General features: G+C 37.6%; 1 protein-coding gene across 1 annotated transcript in view; it reads left to right on the top strand.

Moving 5' to 3' along the window:
* The first annotated feature begins 3,623 nt into the window (after positions 1-3,623).
* BMPR1A (bone morphogenetic protein receptor, type IA) overlaps positions 3,624-17,002 on the top strand; it is a 34,553-nt gene continuing 21,174 nt past the window's right edge. The window contains exon 1 of the mRNA XM_009083376.1: positions 3,624-3,751. The gene's annotated coding sequence lies outside the window, so the exon portion shown is untranslated. The remainder of the gene's footprint in view (positions 3,752-17,002) is intronic.

The raw sequence follows: 17,002 nt of genomic DNA on the forward strand, positions 1-17,002 counted from the left end.
TCTGGGTTTTTTCTGATTTAACTGTTGGTCTGATATCACCCTAGCCCATGACTATGTCATGATCTGAATTTACAGAAACTTTAGAACAAGTTCTGTTTCATAAACTGTAATAAAGACATGATCAGCTGATCATGCAGAAGTGTCGTGCTGATGCTTGGAGGAACTGAAAGAGCAGGAAAGAAGTAACTGGAAACTGGAATGAATGGAAAAATACTTAACCCATAGTCTGTACCAATCAGTCCTTGTATAATCATGTACTTAATTGCAATTGAATTACTTTAACTGGTATGTTACCTTAAAGTTATTTCCAAACTTATGTTCCTTAAATTCATACAGTATTTAACAAGTAGCAAGGTCCCTCCTGGAGCAAGATGAATAACTGAATTGCTAAGATTCAGGCAGGGTGGGGGTGAAGTGGAGGAATGGAGTGCAGGGAAAGTCAAGTGCCAGGAAAGTTTTTGGAATCAAAAGAAGAGACAGGTGAGGAAATGGGTTGGATGTGGCCCTGGAACTGAAGAAACTGAAACTACTGAGATGGCAAGCAGTAACTAGAGATAAGTGGTAAGACAAGAAAAAGCAATCCACAGCCTGAGTACAGTTTGCTCTTCGAGGTGAGTCAGTTTGATTAGAGCTTTGCCACTGCAAGTCACTGCTGTCTGTCCTGCTCATAACTGTTGGTCCCTGCAGCCTGTGCTAGCAGGGTGACCACCCCCACCCTACTAAACCCCCTTTCCCAAAGGAGGTTTAAATCAACTCAGTTTAGATATTCTGACTCTTCCCTGGGGCCTGCCAGTGGCAGAAAACTTAGAGTTCTCTGGTTAACCTGGCAGGTAGTGTGTTCATGTAATGCAGATTTTTCTTTTCCTGGATTGAGTGCTGATATTTTTGACTTATTAGTATGTGCAGGTATTAAATTTAATCTTAGCACTTCATAGATAAATCTGGATTTAATATATAACTAGTGGCAAGGACTGTGAGGCTCTCTAATTTTGAATTTGTGCCTCATATTGTAGTAGACAAAGTTCTAATAAAGTGAAGGTAGAGTCGTGCAAATAATTTATTCACTTGTTTTATTTTGTTCTTGATAGCACTTCTCTGAAAGATGCCACCAAGAATGGCACTAAACGTCTTGAAAACCTAATACATTAATAATTAAGCAATTTGGATAACTGTATAAAAATATTTAAGTCAATTGATTTTTATAAAATTAAGTATATTCTCAATTAGGATCTCATGCTGAGGAAGAAGTGGAAGAAATAGCACAGTGAGGTCATTCACATAATAATTATTATTAATTTCAGTCCCATCTCTGACAGAGGTTTAGTAGTTCCCCTTTAAAAAATTTGAAACTGACACAAAAATTCCGTAAGTTATAAAAGAGTCTGTGTCCACATTAGCAAGCAGTGTGGTGTAATAGGATCAGATCTGTCAGGTGCTGAGAACCTGGCATCTGTGCTGTACAGGTGGGGAGAGTTTTATTTCATGCTGGTCCTGGTCCGATTCTGTGGCTGAATTCCTGTTGGTGGTTGGAGCATATACAATGTAGACCTGAAGCTCATTCTCTGATGTAATTTTATTCAAAAGAAATCTGGTTCGTGTACTTGATGTCTACTTTGCAATGTAAAGCAAAGCCAAAGAAAATAGGGTTGTTTTGGAGATGGACTTCAAAAGTGCAGTCCTGATTTGAATTAAATGCTAATGTAGACATACCTGGAGTCGTGCAGATCAGGAAGTTCACTCAAATAATTTTGTTCAGTAAGAGAGCTTGGATATTCGATACGTGGGAGTGGGATCAGGAAAGGCAGTGAATGCTTACAGAAATGGACAGTTACAAAGAATTTAATCAACCTGGGAATTTGGAAAAATATTACGAGGACATGGTTATAAAAACAAAACAAAAAAACCTGAGCAACAATTTTCAAAAATCTCTTCACTCTTGTAAAGCAGCTTCTTTAAATAATACAAAGTGGCCTTTGTGTAAATCAGATACTAGATATGGGGAGATTGGAGGTGGTGTAAAAACAGAAAGCACACCAACTGTTTTTCTGTCTGTTGTTCATTTGGAGTCCAGCAGAAGACGAACTCAAGTTCCTTGGTTCGAGAGAAGACAAGATGGATATATTTTGCAGGTCCTTTACTTTATAAAACTGAAAACAGTCTCTACAAACACTATTGCATGGCTAGAATGGTTTTTCAGTTTTACCGTGGAAGAACTAAGTCAAGTGTCAGCCTGTCTGCTCAGTGGAGACAGTTGTTTTTAAGAACTGGTGCTATCTGATACTCGGATGGTTTTGGGTTACCATTTTGCACAAATTTATTATTTATTACCAAGACTGTTAAACCTCAGTGTGTGAAGAGCAGTGCTTATAAATGGACATGGAGACAGAAGTATTCTGACCTTCTTGTAATGGTAAAGGTCTTTATGCTGCTTAGGAAGGAAAGGAGCAGGACAGTGGATGCTGAAACTTCTCCCTCTGCTGGAAGTCACGCAGGCACATGGTTTGTCCATCTCTGTACCCATACTGGTGGCCTTGGTATTCAAAAATAAGTCATTACATCTCTACACGATGAGATTGGTTGTATGTTTTTTAACAGTATAGCAAGGTTAGTGGTGTTTAAGCCTTTGTATTATTTTCAAGGTTATGGTCATGGTCATAAAACTGGGACTTCTACTTGATAAAATTCTTGTATGATCCGTTTGGCCACTTTGGATGATGGCAACATTCAAACATTGTGACAGTGATAAAGTGGGGAAAATTTGCAGTAGGTGGCATCTGCTCAACATGGAATCAGGCTAATAAAGCTGATAAACCCATCTTAGCTGTATCTGAAAATGCTGGGACCTGACACAAGTCAGGCTTGCTCACAAAAAGAATCAAGCCCACCGTACCCTACTGCCAGTACTTTGTTCCAAATTCCTGCCTTGCTTTTTCTTCCCAGGAGTAATCATGCTACAATAAACCTATTGATTATTTCTCAGTATATTGCAGTTCCTTGTGTACTGGAACTAATGGGGTAACACCAGTGGATTTTTGTTATGAAGCTGCAGTCGTACAGATTCTCTGGTGTTTAATAAAGATTGACTTGTGCATTATTTCTTCCTTCCACTGGTGTCACCAATGATGTATCCTTTCTCTAGTCTGCTGAGTTTTAAAAGAAAAATTGTTAAAAAAATTGGAACCCTGGTATCTGAAGGCTTGCAAATCTGGATGGTATCCAAAAGTTATTAGTAGAGATCAGAAATGCTTATTTTCATAGGAAAACTCTCTACAGAGATTTTTAACATCCTGCCTCCCTGACATCACTGTTCATCTAAGACAAACCTGTATTTAAACTAGAATAGAAATATTTTTGTTGGGTTTTTTCATACAAGTGATTAATGATATAAATAAAATTAATTTTAAATAATTTTGTGTCAGTATTTTCCCAAATGTACCTCAACTGTGCAACTATGGGAAAGGTGTGAGACATAAGAAGCTTTTCTCTGGCTGGGAGCAGCTCATGATAGCAGGTGACTTCTGTGTTCCAGATATGAGTATCTGCATTGAGCACATCACATACCATAAACTGTCAACACAATTTCTTCAGATATCTCTTAAGTCAAAATCTCTTCCTGTTTTACAGATCTATAGAAATATGCATTTCCATAATACCACCTTTGAACTAATGAAGTGGAAGTACAGATGAAAACAGTCTGGAGGAAGCTGGAAGTACAATACAGTTTCATTCAGTTTCCTAATTTGGAGGTAAGGTTAATGCATGCAAAATTTAATTTCAGGTATTTCGGGGATAAAGAACATATGATAAGCAGCCACCGTATCTTTGTTACAAACAATTTCTGAGTCACTTTTTTGTATGCCAGTGACAGTCTTTAATACCTTACTGAAACAGCTGTTTGATCTAATCTCTGTCCATATTTCAGTTATGACAGAAGACAAGTGAGCATAACTACAGAGATGTTTGTTGTACAGACACATTGGAAAAAAGTTATGGTATCAGACATCTTTTTTAATGCAGTCTCTCTGGTCATGATTGTTACTAATGCTTTAGTTGATTATTAGTTTAATTTATTATTTTGCTGTTATGTCTGAGCAAAAGCTTTACAGTATCAAGTGGCAGGTTGAAAACACTGGATGCAATACTATTTTAAAAAGGGAAACACAAAATACATCCCCAGCCACCTTCACAAGTTACTTTTTTTGCCTTCTCGTCCACTGTCTTTTTAAAAAGTAGAAGTATTAGCAACAGTTGAGGGAAGGGCATTGTTTTATGCTTTTCCTGTGTGTAAATAGCTGATCTAGCAAAACATAGAATGGCAGCACCACCATGAAATTTCCCCATCTTGACACAGTTTGTTCTGTTCTCTCTAGGGGTTATGGGCTTGTAAGTCAACAGACATAAAAATGGCAAGAAGCAGGAGCTTATCAAAACCAAATAAAAGCAAGTCCTTTTGCTAATCATTTCTGTTCCTGTGTACTACCTCTTGTTTTCATACCTTTATACTTGAATTTCAGTAGCAAGGTGACAAAGACAAAAGACAAAAAAAGAAGATCATCAAGGCTAAGGGAGAGAAATACTATAAGTACCACATGTGGACAGAGTACCTTGTCCCAAGTGTTGATCAGACATTTTATGTGCTTCCAGAGTGAGAGATTAGCAGTGTTGTATTTCATAGCCTGACCTGCTTCCAGGTACACTTTCGAGCCCATTTATGACTTTTGATACCCACAAAAACATGTAAAAGTGAGCGGTTTAGTTTTGAATATTTGTTATATACAAAAGGTGTATTTTGTTTGCATCTAAAACTGCTACCTGCTAATTTATTTGTTAGTTCCTACTCAGTTTACAAAGAGAAATTGGGATTAAATCTTTTGGGTTGACTTCTCCATGTTAAGGTTCAGTGCACTTTTCCTAGCTCTACTCAGCACAAAGTTTTCTTACATCTTACTTTGTAGGGTCAGTAGGTGTGTCTTTTAATTGCACCTGTGAATTTCTGCAAGTCTAGCATTTCCAGTGCAATGCAGCTGGAGATACTCAGGTTAGTGTATTACACTTAATCAGTATGGATGTGTATGCTTATTTCCTTCTGCAGCTGGTGTCCTGTATAGTACTGTCTCTTTATTTAATATAAAGGGTTTGGTTGTGTGATTACTTTGTTTTCTTTGCGATGTTGACAACCAGACTTGAGTGACTTACCACCACCACCTATTAAAATGTAAAATACTCCCTGAAGTTTGACTTGCCTGCAGCAAAACATCAATTAGGAGATTAAATACCTCAAGTACTGAACCAATAACTAGTTGACAATTTAGGAATAAGTTTGTATCCTCAAGTACTGAACCAGTAACTTTAGTTGACAATTTAGGAATAAGTTTGTACTTTTCAGCTTCCAGTGTCCATACAGTTGTTATCTTTCTGTCTCCTCAGAAACCAGTGGGGGTAGGACCATCTTTTCTCATGTGTTGTAGCTTGTTCATTCAGTAGCCAGGAACACATGCTGTTGTGTTCCAGGTGTTACAGAACGAAGGGTGCCAGTGATGAGATGGTGTCCTGCAATGATTTTCTTATTAATCATCAAGACTGCCTAAGATCTTCTCTATTCAGTTAGGAAACAATTATTGTGTAAGGTTAGGTTAGCTGCCATTGCATTTCCTTGGTGGCAAACTATTTGCTAGGAGTTAATTCCATAACAAACAGGCTGAGCCACTTCAGGCTCAAACCACAAATGGGAAATGCAGGTCAGTGTGCTCAAAGCATTTTCCAGGAGTGGAGTAACCAGAAGTCCATGTCATCTTGTGAATCAGTTGATCAAAACAGGAAGTGCCAGTGATTCCACTCCAGAGCAGCTCTGTTCTGCAGTGTGCTGTCACACATTTTGCCACTTCTTTGGTATCCTCCTAGCTTTCCTTGCTTCCATTTTCCCCTGGCCTATCTCAGGTTGTTACAGTAGTGTGACCATCTTGATCTCAGACTGCATAAAACAAGAGCCTTCCCTACTGCTAGGTCAAGACTGTCAGGGTCAGGAAGGTCAGATTAAGCTGTCTGACAATCCCTTCATTTTTATGTTGGCTCCATTTGGCTCAGGAGCTCCTGTTGAAGTGCAATAGGCAACATATTTCAAAGATACCTAGACAAGTTCCTGTGTAGTACAATCTGAAGATGTTTGTATTGATAGGAATGTATTTTACAACTGGATTATTGTAATATGGATGTGTAATTAGAAACATAGCAGATTTCCTTTTTTGCTTACCTTTTGATTTAGTGTTTTGATCAAGAATGGTAAAATGTGGTTTTCTACTAAACGTTAAGACAGGGATTATTTTTGGGTTTGGGAATTCTTATCTTTCCCTTTTTTCCCCCTTGAGGCAAAACCAAGCGCATGAAAAATTTCTCTGTGATGGTACTATGAAGCAGCCCAAAAAAGTCAGTTATGGAGTAGATTCAGGTTCCAATGTTAGGATCTTGCAATAAGTTTAATGAAATGTTAGGTGAAGTGTTTCTAAACTGTTGTAGTTGATACAGAATTTCATGGAAATAAATCTAGGGGTCCAGTTAAAATGTATTTTAAAATAATAAATAATAAAACCAGCAACTTGTTAACTTACCAAACTCTCAGATTGATTTTGATAAGGGTCCTTTTATAATATCCTTGATGTTTCTAAGAACAGTGCAATAGAAATTTGCTAGTTTTCTGTTTCTGAAACAGATTTGTAATATCCTTTAAAAAAATTAACTGTGTACCACAGCTAGGTCTAGGTAAAGAAGGCTTATGTTTATCATGTCCTTAAACTGTGTATGTTTTGAGTTTACAGCACAGTACAGGAATTTCAGAAGCTGGAGTAATAATTTGTTAAAGCTAAAATACTGTGTTTTGAAGCTTCTCTTTGTTCAAATACCTATGGTGAAAAATAATCTGAATTACTAGGAAGTAAATATTAATTAACCAGTTAGTCATATGACAGTTATTTTAAATATTTTGCCATTTCTGGAAAAAAAGGAAATCTGTTAATACCACAGGATAGAAGATAACTTCTTGGCAATAGAGATAGAAGAAAAAAAATCCTTCTTTTTAATTAATGTGCTTTGTCATTAACAGACTTGATATGATGATAGCAGTAGTTATTTCTAATAACATAATCTGAATATGAAGGTGATGTGCTTTACATTTATAGGGAACAGCAGGTGTAAACCACTGGTTCACCTGCTATGTGCAAGTGCACAAAGTGTGTACACCATTTCTTAGGCTGCTAGTAATTTTGCTGGGTTTAGCTAGAAATAACCAGAAGTTGCTTAGAAAATTAGTAAGCAGAGTAACAATATGCTGGTTTCACAGTGAAATGGTTTGGAAAAGAAACAAAAAGACGGGTAAGGCAGCTATATGTCAAAAAGTAGTAATACTTTAGTTGTATTTACTAATAAAAGTGAAGAGCAAGGTAACATTAGCATGAAGTTTTAGAAACATAGTGGCTTGCTTGTATCTGGAAAGCTGTGAGAGGATGTGTCATCTTAATAGAGACCTGGGATCTGAGTGATACCCATCTGTTCTTGATAACCTAGTTATTAGCACCTGCAATACATGCAGAAAGGTAATTAAATGGGTGTCCCTATCTTCTGCACCTTTGTGAATGCACAAATCAGAAAGACAAAAGTATTTAGGACTAGGTACTTCATTACATAGTTTACTTGAGTTCTTATCTCTCAGTGAAAACTTCTCTAGAACAGCTTTCAACATGTATTAAAAGAGAAGAATCATGTGGATGATCAAATGTGTAACTTGCATGGGAAAAAATTTAACCTATGCCTGCATTTGTGTGTGTTATATACAAACTTTTGAAGAAATTGACAGTCTCATAATCCTGATTTTTTAATCTGAATTTCCTGGAAGCTGTGGCTTGCTTATAGGTGTGAGGAGGCTTTTGCTAGCATTTAGATATAAACAGGACATCTTGTGCTCAGATTTTACATGTTTGCAGTTGATCAGTTAGCTACAGAAAACTTGAATCTGTTAGATTAATGCTAGAGGGGTCAATAGTCACATCTGTTTGGAGAATTTCTGCAGTGAAGATGTGCAGAAGGGTTCCCAAATGGCTAGACTTGACTATGCTTCAAACACATTTTGTTGTTATTCCAAGATCTGTTGATGACTTTTTTTCCCCTTTTTGCCAAAAATAATTCTGTATTCTCTTAAACTAGCAACAAAAATTCCTTCCCATTATGGAATCTGTGGTTCTCTTGTAACACTCAATTTTTTCCTCACAGATTTAATTTGAATCAGCCTTTATTCCATCCCATTCAAGGTGATTAATGTAAACTAAAGAACCTTCAAAGAAAGAAGGCTTTGGTAGTGGAGATGTGGAAGAAATAGCTGACCCTTAGATGGAATAATAGCCTTGACAGAAGTAACAGGAGAAAATGCAGAGTGAGATAGTTGGAAAAATGTGATCTTGAATGACTGGGGAATAATTGAATTGCCAGAGTTAATGAAGTCACTTAAGGGGCAGATGGATTTACTTTTAAGATTTTTACTTAACACTTGAGACATCATAGGAGATACCTGCAAGTTTAAAGATGATGGGGGAATGAGGGAGATGTTTGCAATAAAAATTAGTGTCCAGGTCATCCCTGTAGTACTGAGCATGGGTAGTGTAAGTCGTACACCAAAAGAGAAAAAGTAGGAAACCAAGTGAAATTCGTAGGAGAAGGAATATATAATCTCTGTACCTTCTTAGTTTCCTTAGGTCTTATTCCAGTTGCCTTTTTTACAATATGGAGTGATACACAGATTTGAATAAAAATAATTAAGGATTTTATTAGCTGAATGTGAAGTTCATTTAATCTAAAAACAAACCAAACTGCTACCTTACTTGCTGATGTTCTGCTATCCTTAGCTCTACTATGCAACAGTTCTTGAAAAATGTTTCTTAGTGTGTTTAAAATAACCTTTTTGCACTGAGAAAAGAGATAGTGTCATTGCTTGAATAGGAATGGGAGAGATACTTCTATAAAACTTGTAAACTCATAAATATTTTAATCTCATTGACTAGAAAGCTCACGGTTGCTTTTGAATTTTGTGTGGAAAAAAAGTAACAGTATTGCTTTAGCACTTCAGATCAGGGAAGTAGGGGACTATTACTGTTGAAGTATAAACATTACCTTTGAACTCTGTCTACTTATTGAAAGATTACTGTGTTTGGATTTAGAAAGGTCTTTGAAGCTGTATTTGATGAAAGTACATTGTTTAAACTTAAGAGGAGTAGTTTGTGTGCGTGTGCATGCCATGTTGTTTCTGTAGTTACTTAACCAAGCGGATCTGCAGTGTATACTTCAGGTTAAAAATCTCAGCAAAACTTGCAGAGTACTAACAGGGTAAGACAATGCTCAGACACATTGATCCGGAGTCCTGGAAATTTTTCCCAGAGCAATAATACTTTCTTACATATATCACATTGAAAATTAAGTATTGCAGATGAAAATAGAGAAGGAATGCATCACAGAATTCATTCAACATTATTTGTACTGTGGAAGCACTTTCTTAATATAGCAATCTAATTTAATATCTCCAGTATTTGAGAGAACTCTGTGTGAGCATGTTATGCTTTACACATAAGCATTTATCACTCTGATCCTGAGAATATCTGAATAGTTGGCAGATACTATGTAAGATAATGAATGTTGTAATTACAAGATGGTTGCTCTCAGATGGATTTGGGGTTTTATTCTTTTTTTCCTTTTTTTTTGTTTTTTTTCGGGGGGAGGGGTTGGTGGGTTTGTTTGTTTTTTCTGGTCTGCGTGGTCCTGGAAGCCTTGTTAACCTGCTTGTATGTATCAGGGTTCTCCTTTGTAAACTCTGGTAGTTGCTGGTGGGACAGCTTGTGAGGTTACTAACCCTATTTGTCCACTTTGCTCTTTCTCTGGAGGTCAGTGCCTCTGTGGCAGTATCAGACAAGTGGCAGCTCATCAGCCACAGCTGTTCAGAGCTCAGCATATTCATTTAAACTGCCACTGATTCCAGATTAGGCTATTCTAGACTTGCCACTGACAGTAGTGCTCACTTCTTTTACCCTTGCTGTGAAGGTGATAACCTCCTCGGATTTTGTGTCTGGAGCTTGTAATCTCGTAAAAATATCCCAACATGAATTTCTAGGGTGAGTGTTGAGGCTCACAGATCATGGAAGAGCCATTAGTCAACTATTCATATAATTCAAAAAGAGAGATTGAAATTTAAAGTTAGAAGGTCAATATAACTAACACAAAGAACAAACGTAAATGTAATTTGCAAAGCACATGTCTAATTTTTTTTTTCTGTAGCAAGAACATTTAAAGAATAATTTTCCCTGCCACATTGATATTTTAGAGGAGTGTAAAGGAGCAGCATCTGCTATTTCATTTATTTGTCCTATCCAGCTATTAAAATTCCTCTTTGGAAGTCTGATGGAGACCACTCCTTTGTGTTATTTACAGTGATCTGTGGGAACAGGTAGACAGAGTTTCTCCTCTCAGCAGGGTATGGTGTTTCTGTGGGCATGGCAAGCAGGAAAATGAGGATTAAGGTTTACCTTGCCAAGCAGCGTTTTGTATTGGCAAATCATGATGATGTTGAACCTGCCAGTCTTGTCTCTGCTGTTTGTATGTATTGAGCAAATACTGTTAAAGAAAGCTTGTCTCTTGCCCATTGCAATGAGGAGTGCTGAATTTGATGATTTAAAAATTATGTGGCTTGCTTATGAAGTAATATTTGCAAGTGTATTTTATCTTGCTCGTGAAATGATATATGAATTAATTTGGACAGCAGTTATCTTCTGGGTAGCAGAACAAACAAATATGTCTGTGTTGACAGTTTTAAGGGTTTTGAGGGCAAGCAGTTTGCTTCTTGGGAAATACACTTCTGTTGGCCTTTTTTAATACTAGATTGCATGTCACTTGCTCTGAAAGGGACACCGTAGTCCCTTTGTCAGCTGGCAGAGGGAAAGGGGTTTGCAGTTGTGTAGGCAGCCAGCAATGATTGCCCTGTGTAAGGCATTGCCACTCGTATTTGAAGGGAATTGCTTGTATTTTTGGCTGGGGGTTGTCTTCATAATTAATGCTTCCTGCCTGTTTGCAGTAATTTGAAACTCCATCTTCCAGGTGTAAATTAAACACGGGGGAGGGGGAGTTTGGTAAAATCTGTTTTCTGCTACTCCTTCCTAGAAATGATTTTTTTCTCTGCTCTGTTTGGAAAGCGTATCCTTTAATAACTTTCCGTTCATGCCCATAACGTGTGAGGAGCGAGTGCTCCTCGAGTAGCATTATCAAGTTGACTCTTTTGACCTTGGTAATTACTCATCTATGCAATCGGGTATTTCTGAGCCTTGTCAGCCTTGCCTCTTTAGCGTTTTCTTGATTTTATTGGTTTCCACAAGTCTTGAGTAGGAAAAGAGGATTTAAAGAAAATCCGAAAAAAAAAAAGAAGAAAAAGAAACCCAACCCCATGTTTATTCTTAAGGGGTGGAGGTCTTCTGGAGGGGAGCTGTCTTGCAGAGGGGGAAGACAGTATTCTTATGCTAATCCTCGCTCTGGATAAGGAGCAAAGCAGCCGTGCAAACAATGGAAGTGGAGCCAGAAAGTCTGCGCTGCAGTCTAGCACGCCTTGGAAAGCTGGTCGGGCAGGGCGCCTGGGGCTGCCGGGGGGGCGCGGGGAGCTGGCGGCTGGCCAGGCTGGGAAAACCGGCCCTAGACAGCGACAGCTACGGGGGGACTCAGGGGCACAAGCAAAGAGGAGTTGCAGTCTGGTTTTTCACGTTAAAAAAAGCCAAACCCGTGTTCGTCTCCGCTTTGTTGCTGCTGTTTCCTTCTTTGTACCAAAATGGAAATTCAAGTGATGTGTTGTTTTCGGGGTTTTTTTGGTGGTTTTGTTTTTTTTTTCTTTTTGTTTGGGTTTTTTTTTTTAAATAGGACCACGTTTTTCTAAGTGTTCTGCGTGAGAGATGCGGATTTTAGCGGTGAAATGTGCCCCACCGTTCTGTGGGCAGTGCTGAGAGCCCGAGGATGGCACAGGGTGATGCTCTCGGTGCTCTGTTTCTCGAGAAACCCATGTCAGTGACATAGAGGGAAAAGCCACAAAAAAAAAATTCAGCCACCAAAAAAAAAAAAACCAAAAAACCAAAAAAACAAAAAAAAAAAAAACAAAAAAAAAAAAAAAAAAAAAAAAGAAAAAAAAAGCCAACACAACCTTCATTCCAGAGTCAAATTTGCAATGAGAATCTTTGACTGGCTGTTCTCCTCAGGCATCACGAAATGAAAAATATGCTCTTTAACCACCAAGCAAAAACTCAGTTTCTGGAAAACACTTCAGGAGTTCCATGATTTGCATAATCACCTTGCTTTTTGGAGTCCAAAAGTAGTTGTGAATTTTTTCTTCTAGATTGGACAGAGATGATAGGTGTAACAGAAACAAGCAAAGGTCCTGGGATCTAAGTTTAATAAATGCTCACCCTGTCAGTTTTTTTGATCTGGGGATTTTTTAGACATAGATTAATGAACAACTGTCCTCAAATTATGAAAAAAAATTACTGTAAGGTTGTGAAAACATTAATTAGTTGTCTTTATAGTGCTGAAAGGAATGTTGCACTTTAGAAACCGTTCCTGCTAAAGCATTTGTACTTCTGAAGGCACTGGCACTGGTATTTAGGGTCTATTGTTCACTTCTAAAAAAAAAAGTGAGCAAATGTATATTCAGGAGGAGGCCCAGCTTTTTCCCTCCCTCGGCCTAGGTATACTGTTTGTATAAAATTACTGTAAATCAGAGCCAAAATGTGTGATAAGTCATGTAGGCAGTTTAGTATGACTGTAGTATTTTTCAATAGTGATGTGTAGAATTTCCAACAATTCTAATTACTTTCGCTCTGTATGTTTAGTGAGCAAAAGGCATTCTATAAGTATTTTTTTGTAAATGTGATTTAAATGGTTTAACTTACGATTCCGTGTTTGGATTTAATTAATTTAGAGATGGCATGTATTACATGTGGAGACTTCTCCTTGTTCACATTGACTGGTATGACAGTAAGGAACTAGCAAAAATGATACGTAGATAATAAAAACATTTGAGAAACATAGCTTCTGGGTCTCTTTCTGCTATTCTGGGTAGAATAGCAGAAGTTGATGTCATTTATGGCAGAAAGAGCATGGGTGTCCATTTGCCAATTGTCTTAGGGGCAGAAGCTCTCAGCCAGCTCATCAGCAAAGTGATGGAGTTGAAAAAGGGGAAATGGGTCAAGATGAACAGAAATTGTATAACGAAATCTTTTTTGAATTTGCTGGAATAAGAGAATGCGTCAGGTTTGAAACACACTAGCATTTGTCTGATTACCTGATGGAACTGGGAAAACAATGTTGCTGAATTTCATTACTGTTAATTTAATGGCAGAAACTTCGTAGCAGTAATTGGATTCCAGAGTAACAGTAAGATGGGCGTTCAGGAGTCCAATGAGTGGCGTCCCCAATTACCTAATTGTTCTGGGCATGGTAAAGAGGAGCTAGGCTTTAATTTCTCCGTGGTTAACAACTTTGTTTATGAAACAGATATATCATAATGTAGTACTTTGGTTTCTGAATTCTGCTGTAATGTACACACATGGGATATTTCCAAGCAGTGTGAAATCTCGCTTTCAGAAGATTTCTGTTTGACTATTCAAGGTGGATTTTTGTGACTTTTCCCGTTGGTCAGGAATTAAAGTCCTTTTCTAAGGCTGTGAACTCTCTTCCTGCAGAAAGAGGTTCTTAGGGGCTTGTGTTTTTGAATGAGCAAACATGTTGGCAGTACATGTATTCTAAAGAAATGGTTATAAATGTCCCACATGAAGAACTAAGATGAAATTTTTCGGTCTTTTGGGAAGTATGTAATACACACACTCATACAAATGAGTTTCATTTAACATTTCAGATTTTGTAGCAGTAGAGGAAGAAAAAAAAAGCATTGATATAATTTACACAGTCTTTTAAATTGCTGCAATTGGGAATCATTTTAAATTAAAGTTTAATAGAACTGTTACTGTGAGCTTGAACAGATTAGTGCCTAAACAAATAGGGCCTTACTTGAAGTTGTTTTTGTTGATGGCCATGCAGCCAATTAGCTTGCATTAGCCAACAGTCTTCTCCATCCACTGTAGGATCTCTTGACAGATTCTGGTGGTGGATTTAGCTTCTTTTTCTTTAATTGAATGTATTTGACAGCACTGAAGCATAGATAGTTTGAGTTTTCAGTGTGACACTTTTTCCTACAATTTGTGTAGGCATGCCTTGCAATAGGATAATGGAAGCACAGTGAAAAAGGAGTCTTGTACAAGTATTTGACAGAATTGCACAGTAAAGAATTTGAAACTTTCCCCTTATTATGGACTTGGTTAAATTTGACTATTTGACTTTGAATAAGCGAAAACTAACTATAGTTCCTTTTGTATTATGAATAACAAGATGAAGTTGTAAGAGCTTTCCCCAATCAGAGTCTGCTACTGTCTGTTACCTGCAGCTGTATGAGCTGGTGGCTTTTGTAAACTAAAGACTAATTAAGTGTTTGGACTTCACTGAGTTTGAAAATCTGCCCTAGAACCTTCTAACCAGTGGTTAGGAATTGTCTTCTAATTTCTGATCTAAATAAATTTTAATGGCTAATCTATACCTGGTTGTTGAACCAGTAATTTTCTTCATGTTGAGTAGCTGTCTGTCCTTCCTTGTGTTTATTCCTGTTACATTTTCAAAGTGTAATCATTTCCCCACCAACTTTAACTGTCTAAATCTTAGTCTTTTCTATTCTTTTTGCCTACAAGTGTCTTTCTTTCTTTTCTTGAGATAGCATTATCAGTCCTTCTAGTCATATGTTGAATTTATCATCCATATTGTCTTTGTGCTATTCATGCCTTACTATTTCCCCTGGGAAATTTCCTTAGGAAATTGTGTTTGTCTTTCACCCAGCAGCATCACATGGGTATGTCTGGTGTTCTGAAGTTGGTTAGTGTACTTGAGTCCTTGGACATAGCTATCTCCTATGCATGAACTTCTAGTCTTTGGGAAGCAGAAATTCTTCAGAGTTACGAATATGCGTGACTGTCCCGATTTCATGCTGTTGTACTTCATTCCATTTTTGTTACTTCAGTTCTTCACATGATCCAAATCTTCCTGCATAAAAAGTCTGAATTGAGAGTTCATGTTCCTCAGTAAGCTTTATCAAAGTTTTACTTTTTGTGCCTCGTTCATTAATGAAAAGGGTAAGTATTCTTGAATGAAGCTGAAGCAGGAATCAAGGTCCTTGAATATCATTTGAACTAGAGTAGAAATCTCTGCCCTGTAGTGAATTCTGTACTGTTGTTACAGTCCCTTTTTTCTTTGTCCAAATTAGTAATTTTCTTTGTGGTGCCATATCAGGGTTGTTAATATCTAGTAGGAAGGTTATTGTCGCACACAGGCTTAGGCTGGCGGTCCAGCTTATCTCTGGCATTCTGTGCCACCTCAAAGTTTTGTTCAAAACTGTACCTGTGATTGAGGTCATATGCTTATGGTTACCTAAGTTATTTCTTACCGCAGTTACACAAAGGAGATAGATTTAATGGTTTTTAGTTCTGTTTTGGCAAATACATTAACTTGGTATTATAGGTACTGTTGCAAATGTATTGAAATATGTTGTCTGTTGAAATGGGTTATATGTTCTAATCCTTGTGAAGTCTAAGACTGACTTTTTTTTCATGTGTTCCTCTTTTACAACACCGTCTTTGTTGTTTATGTTCAGCACTATCATTATTGAAATTTGAAAACAGCACAGCTCATTTGGTTTGGGATCATGCTGTTAAAAATATTACATAGCCACATCTGAAGAGCAGTTACCACTCAACTCCCTGCTTTCAGAGTTGGTTTGGACCATATGACAGATCTTGCACACTTCGGCTTCATATATTTGCAGAGCGTAGGAGCAGACTGTTGTGTTAGTCCCATGAGTTCATTGCTGAGTTCCAGTTCAGAAAAAACCCAACATATACACAGTTTTAATAACAAAAGCATTTTCTTCAATAAACTGTTGTTAGGAAGGATAACAAAATTAACTGCAGACAAAGTGGGTGTTGCAGTTGATGAGTAGATTATTTTTTATGGGCTATAGTTGAGAATTTCTTAATGGCTGCGATAGAGAAAGAAATAGATTGAGAACTTTGAAATCAGCTGATTGGTTTATGGGTTTGAAATTCTTCAGCATCATTCTTTTGGCAAAATAGCATTCCAGGTGTTAATTGGTACTTTGACACATTTGAACTAATCATTTAGTTGTGTCATTCTACACTGTTAGGCAGGTTTTGGAGAAATTCCAGGTATTGCTCATTTTCAATAGTGCCTTAACAGGACTACCAGTCTTCCTCTGTAACGGGAGTCTGGAAACATATATTTTGTTGTTGTGATTTGCTTAGGGTTTGGTAAAAGATAGTCTCATATGAAGGTCATAACTTAGCATTTTGGGGTGTGGCATTTGCTAGAAGCACTAAAACAGACTCTGCTTTTAAAACTTTTTAAAGCTGTTAAACTACCTAGCTATATTGGAGTGCCAGGTGATTTTTGGAATGAAATGTTTTCAAACATTTTTTCTGCCAAAGAGCAACACAAATTATTTGTTTAGCTCAGAAACTTACGCGAGGAAAAGGAAGAATGGTTCAAAGAATGGGTAAAAATGCCTGCAATCTTCTCATAGCTGATGATTGATAAAACTGCCTCAATCTGTGTATGTCATGGCTCTGTTGTTAATGTAGTGTGGGCAGTAGAATAGCATCTGTGTGCATACAGCAGTTCACGTAGTTCCTACTGGGACATGTTATGGAAATCACTGACTTTTCACTTGTGGCTTAAGCTCACCTGCCCTACAGTGAAGTGTTGCCATTAGTGCTGGGGGTGCAGCAAAGCTCAGCAGGGCTTGTCTGCCCAGGCCTTGCTGCCAGCCATGGGGCTAAGCAATAGCTCAAGTGATATTAGGGTGTCATGCAGATTTCAGGGA

This window comes from Acanthisitta chloris, unplaced genomic scaffold, assembly GCF_000695815.1.
Source record: "Acanthisitta chloris isolate BGI_N310 unplaced genomic scaffold, ASM69581v1 scaffold3271, whole genome shotgun sequence".
Taxonomy (NCBI): Eukaryota; Metazoa; Chordata; class Aves; order Passeriformes; family Acanthisittidae; genus Acanthisitta; species Acanthisitta chloris.